Source organism: Myotis davidii, unplaced genomic scaffold, assembly GCF_000327345.1.
Source record: "Myotis davidii unplaced genomic scaffold, ASM32734v1 scaffold109, whole genome shotgun sequence".
In the NCBI taxonomy this organism is placed as follows: Eukaryota; Metazoa; Chordata; class Mammalia; order Chiroptera; family Vespertilionidae; genus Myotis; species Myotis davidii.
The window spans coordinates 1,166,274-1,171,820 of NW_006300368.1; the positions used below are offsets into that span (position 1 = coordinate 1,166,274).

The 5,547-nt window shown below is 44.2% G+C and overlaps 1 long non-coding RNA gene across 1 annotated transcript; it reads left to right on the plus strand.

The window, feature by feature from the left end:
- Positions 1-524: 524 nt before the first annotated feature.
- LOC102760025 lies at positions 525-4,322 on the plus strand. Its single transcript, XR_001516072.1, has 2 exons — positions 525-758; positions 3,922-4,322. It is a non-coding gene; the product is annotated as an uncharacterized LOC102760025 (long non-coding RNA).
- The last annotated feature ends 1,225 nt before the right edge of the window (positions 4,323-5,547 follow it).

Sequence of the window (5,547 nt, forward strand, 5' to 3'; positions counted from 1 at the left end):
ATCCCTGGCGAGGCTGCGACCAAAAAAGCGTAATTCCTCCTGGGGAGCCGCATCCCCCGCGGGAGGGTGCCGGGGAGACTCCAAAGCAGGCCTGGCCGTCATTGGCGGTGCAGCCTCTGGCAAAGGCAATGGTCGCTGTGGTTAACTGAGCACCCTTCACCTCATTGAATCTTCAGGCCTTGAGGTGGATGCTGTCACCATCCTCATTTCACACAAGAGGAAGCTGATATGGAGAGATCGGCTCCCCCCTCTTGAAACAGCCAGTTGGCGCAGAGTTCAAGTGCTGTTCATAGAAGCCTCGCCAGTCGTTTAGCCTCTCATTCTGGCTCCTCTACTGAAGGGCAAGTCACCGCTTGTTGAAAGAATTGGAAATCCCCCTTTATCCGCGGTTTTGTGTCCATGGTTTCAGTTACTCGTGGTCTACCTCAGCCTGAAAATATTAAAGGGAAGAGTCCAGAATTAAACAATTCATAAGTTTTAAAGTGCCTGCATTGGAGTAGTGTGATGAGCCCTCCCGTGTTGTGAACTCTCCCTTTACCCTACCCACCTGTATGTGACGTAGCAGCCATAACAGTTACCAGGTCAACTGTCCCAGTATAAGCCCTTGTGTTCAAGTAACGCTTATTTTTTCTTTTCTTTTTTTTTGCAGCGGAGAAATATTGGCTATTTTATTACAAACAGCACCACCCAGGAGAACTGGAAGCTAATGCACAAAAACCTGAACTCCCCAATAGTGTATAGGTTACAGATTATAGAAGGTAAAATCACGGGACACTGGGTGAGAGGATGGAGGATCATTCTGGGAGCGGATTGGTCAGAGGTGAGGGAAGGGTAGTAAGTCATTTCTTCCGGTACTGGGGACAGTTCTGAGGTCTGTTCCTGTGTCCCTCCTGGTTTCATGATAGAGTAGCCAGGAGTCATTCCACCTTAGGGCTCAGGAGCTGAAATATAACTTAGGTCGAGATGTTGCCCCAGCTGGTTTGGCTCAGTGGATAGAGCGTCGGCCTGCAGACTGCAGGGTCCTGGGTTCGATTCCCAGTCAAGGGCACATGTCTGGGTTGCGGGCTCAATCCCCAGTAGGGGGTGTACAGGAGGCAGCCAATCAATGATTCTCTCTCATCATTGATGTTTCTATCTCTCTCTCCCTCTCCCTTCCTCTCTGAAATCAATAAAAATATATTAAAAATAAAAATAAAAAGATGTTACCGTTAGCCTGTCATAGTGTGGACCTTGTGACCATTAGTCAGATTCAGGCTAATGTTCTTGCTGATTATCCGGGGGAAGGCTAGGTTTCTGAGTGTGTATATATAAAGAGATATGATTTCTAGAGCTAAGATTTAAAGCTAAATTTAATCAACATCATAAGGACCTTTGGTTTCAGGTTTGTCTAAAGCCTATTTAATGCTTGAAATGTTAAAAGATACCACAAGGGTCAGAGCATGAGGAAGCTTAGGTGAAGCCATCAGCAGGATAGAGGAGGTGGTCTATGCTGGAATGCCTCAGGACCTCAGCTCTCACTCCATAGCACCCTTACCACCTAGGTTTCTACTATGTAGTGTGCTGGTTTAAATTATATCCTCTGACTCCCATGTACAACCTGTGCACCAATTATTGAGCTTATTCTACATGTCCCCTTTGCTCCCAATTTAAGTTGTATTTCTACCTTGTCAGAGAATGCTCTTTAATTCGTATCTCCGTATTTTAGTCTTAGATTTATAATTAAACCTATTCAATTTTCATTATCTGTTCTTTTGCCAAACTTTTCCAATCATCTCTTAATTAGCTGAAACTTGACCCCTTGTAGAATTGTCAGCAGGAGTTCTTGAATATAAGATTTCTTGAGTTCTGAAAGTTTAAAACTAAAATCCTTGGCTCATACTTTTTACTTGAGTTTTTAAAAAATGTTTCTTCACTCTTACTTTATGTAAGCCAGTCATGTAGTGTTCGTTTCCTTTTTTAAAATAATGTTTTATTTTTCAATTACAGTTGATGTACAATATATTAGTTTTAGGTGTACAAACCATATAAATGATTAGACATTTACATAACTTATGAAATGGTCACCCTGATAAATCTAGTACCCATATAACACCATAATATTTTTTTAAAATATTTTTGATTGATTTCAGAGAGGAAGGGAGAAGGAGAGAGATAGAAACATCAATGATGAGAGGGAATCATTGATCGGCTGCCTCCTGCACGCCCTACGCTGGGGATGGAGTCGAAACCCAGGCATGTGCCCTGACCAGGAATCAAACCGTGATCTTCTGGTTAATAGGTCAATGCCACTTCGGGCTGACACCATAATACTTAATAATTATTTAATAATGGCCCCAAAGCTGAAGAGCAGTGAAACTGGCAGTTTGGTACACCGAAGAGAAGCTATAAAGTGTTTAAGTGAAAAGGTATGTATGTATAGGAAAAAACATAATATTTATGGGGTTTGGTACTATCCACGGTTACAGTCATCCACTGGGGGTATTAGACAGTATCCCCATGGATAAGGGGGACTTCTGTACATAAAAGCATCTAATGGTGCCTTACGCACAGTAGGTGGCCCTTAACTCCTGCTCTAACCCCTTTCCCTCTCCCTAAACTGTACGTCTGTGCTCTGCTTCCTTTAAGGTAGTAATTGTCTCTCTCTTCACCCTAATATCCCAAGTGCTTAGAATAATGCCTAGCAGAGCATGGATCTAATACATGGAGGAATGAAGTGCTTCAATATCCTTCTCTGATCACGTCAGTCACTGGAACCTTTCTTCTTAACATCAATAGCACTGACAACCACCACCCAATAAATAGGATTGCAACTCATGATCAAAAGAGCCATTTGATCCAAACATCCTTCCAGAGTTCGAATCTCCTCCACATCATCTCTCCTGTCTATATGTGGATATGTCCAGTGTCAGGGAACTCACTGACTTTTTAAACAATATATATTTTATTGATTTTTTACAGAGAGGAAGGGAGAGAGATAGAGAGTTAGGAACATTGATGAGAGAGAAACATCAATCAGCTGCCTCCTGCACACCTACCACTGGGGATGTGCCTGCAACCGAGGTACATGCCCTTGACCGGAACCGAACCTGGGACCCTTCAGTCCGCAGGCCGATGCTCTATCCACTGAGCCAAGCCGGCTCGGGCACTCACTGACTTTTGGAGACAGCTTCATGCTGTCTTTGAAGTCTAGTCCTGGCACTTAGAAAGTTCTTTAGATCTTTCCTACTTCTAATCCATGGGTTCATGCAGAACAATTCTAATACCTATTTCATAGAACCAGATCTAATGGCCCAGTCCCCTTCCTGGGATCAAACAACTTACAAATAACCTAGGTTTGTGGTTTTGTTTTTTTGTTTGTTTTTTTAAAAGATTCCTACTTGCCTGAAGACTCCGATGATGGCATTTTTTAAAATATATATATATTTTAGCCAAACCGGTTTATATATATTTTATATAAAATATATATATATTATTGATTTTTTACAGAGAGGAAGGAAGAGGGATAGAAAGTCAGAAACATCGATGAGAGAGGTCGATCAGCTGCCTCCTGCACGCCCTGACAGGGGACGTGCCCGCAACCAAGGCACATGCCCTTGACCGGAACCGAACCTGGGACCCTTTAGTCCGCAGGCCGATGCTCTATCCACTGAGCCAAACCGGTTAGGCATAGGTTTGTGCTTTTCAATCCTTTCCTTATTCCAGACATATCAGAGGGACACCCTGACCCATGGCTGGCCGTGGCAGTGATAGGGATAGGAACATGCCTGCCCTTCCCCCCAAATCATCAGGCTCTTCCTGGGGCCTTTTGTGAGGAAACACCTGCAGATGGTTCTGCTTTTCCCAGATACTGCCTCACAGTAAAGTGAGCTGTTGGTGTACAAATGGGGGCTTTGTTATCCTTGTGGTCTGATTTGTCAACAGCAGCTGCATCTGGCTCCGGGGCGGTCCCAGAGGAAAGGCTGCAGGGGCTTCATCCCAGGCACGTCCTAGGAACTGAAGTTCTGCCTTTGCCGTTTTGAGGTGATGCCTCAGGGCTTTTTCAGCTCAAACACACATCCTCCATTATTCGGGATGGCAATAATGATCTTTGAGCTGGCTCTAGCTGCTCACACGATCTCTCCATCCTGACAATGACCTGCATCTCCGTCACCTCTGTGTCATGATGCCTGGACTATAGCGCTGCTCCAAGCTGTGTGTGATGAACAATCCTCTGAGTCTGGTAGAGGTGACTCCTTTGACTCCTGGCTCTTTGACTCTTGGTCTTAAAATTAAACTTACTTTCGGTGTGTTTATTTTAAATAAATATTAATGTGCAATTAAACTTATACCGTACCTCACAAATACCATTAATATTTATTCTTTATTAAATGGCTTTTAAAAATCCTCCCAAAGGTTGTCACCAGCTAGAAGATAAAGTCCGAACTCTTTAGCCTGAAACGTAAGGCCTTCAGTGACTTGGCCCCTGATCACCCCTCCAGACATGTCTCAACAAACATCTCACCAGATGTTCCCCTTTGGGCAAGGCCAAGGCGGAGGGTAGTTTAGTTATTGTACCGGACTGTGTGTTAGAACACCAGGTTCACGTCTGAACTCATATTAAGAAGCCGTGAAACTTGGGGTAAATCACTGAACTTACCGTTTTCTCATTGTAAAACCTGCCCTGCTCATTGCACAGGGTCAAACAAGGCAGTTGAAGGTAGCGATCAAAAGAGACCACGTACCAGTGCATTTTGTGGGCAATAAAGCACTGTACAAACATAAGGGGTAACAATACTGTGTTCCTGCCTCTGCCCTTTGCTTGTGTCATTTCCACACCCTGAAAGCTTTATCCCTCTACCTTACCATTCACTCATTTACTCACGCAGACACCCAACAGATATTGATGGATGTCGCAGGAGCCTGAAGGCACTGTTTTCTCATTGTAAAACAGGAATAACACTGTGTGCTGCCCCCGATACACAGGCGAGGAAAATCCAATCTGTTCTCCGCCCTCACAGAACATAGGGTCTTGTAGGGGGAAATGGTTACAAACTGAACAATCATCCAGACAAAAGTAAAATTGCAGCTGTGACTTAAAAACTCAGGAGTGGGTCCAGAGGGCCTGCCCTCAGAAACTATAACAGGGGACCCAGGATTTAAGCTGTCTCCAGGGCCAAGTTCAAAGTCTGCTTTCTCCAGGAAACCTTTTCTAACGGTGCCCCAGAGAGCTGCACCCTCGCCCTGCCCCCAATTTCAGTTAACTTATCTCCGTAGCTCCTGTCATCATACCCAGTCAGGCCTTGTTATTTTGTTTTCTAGTGAGCCTGGTTTTCTGGATTTCACTGTAAGTGCCTTCTGGGCAGGGAATGCCTGTCATGCTCTCTTATATACCACACCACCAAGCAGAAGGCAAACTCAATGTCACATGAGCTCTAAGCTCCTGTGTCTGGGATGTCATTTTTTTTTTTTAATATATTTTATTGATTTTTTACAGAGAGGAAGGGAGAGGGATAGAGAGCTAGAAACATCGATGAGAGAGAAACATCGATCAGCTGCCTCCTGCACACT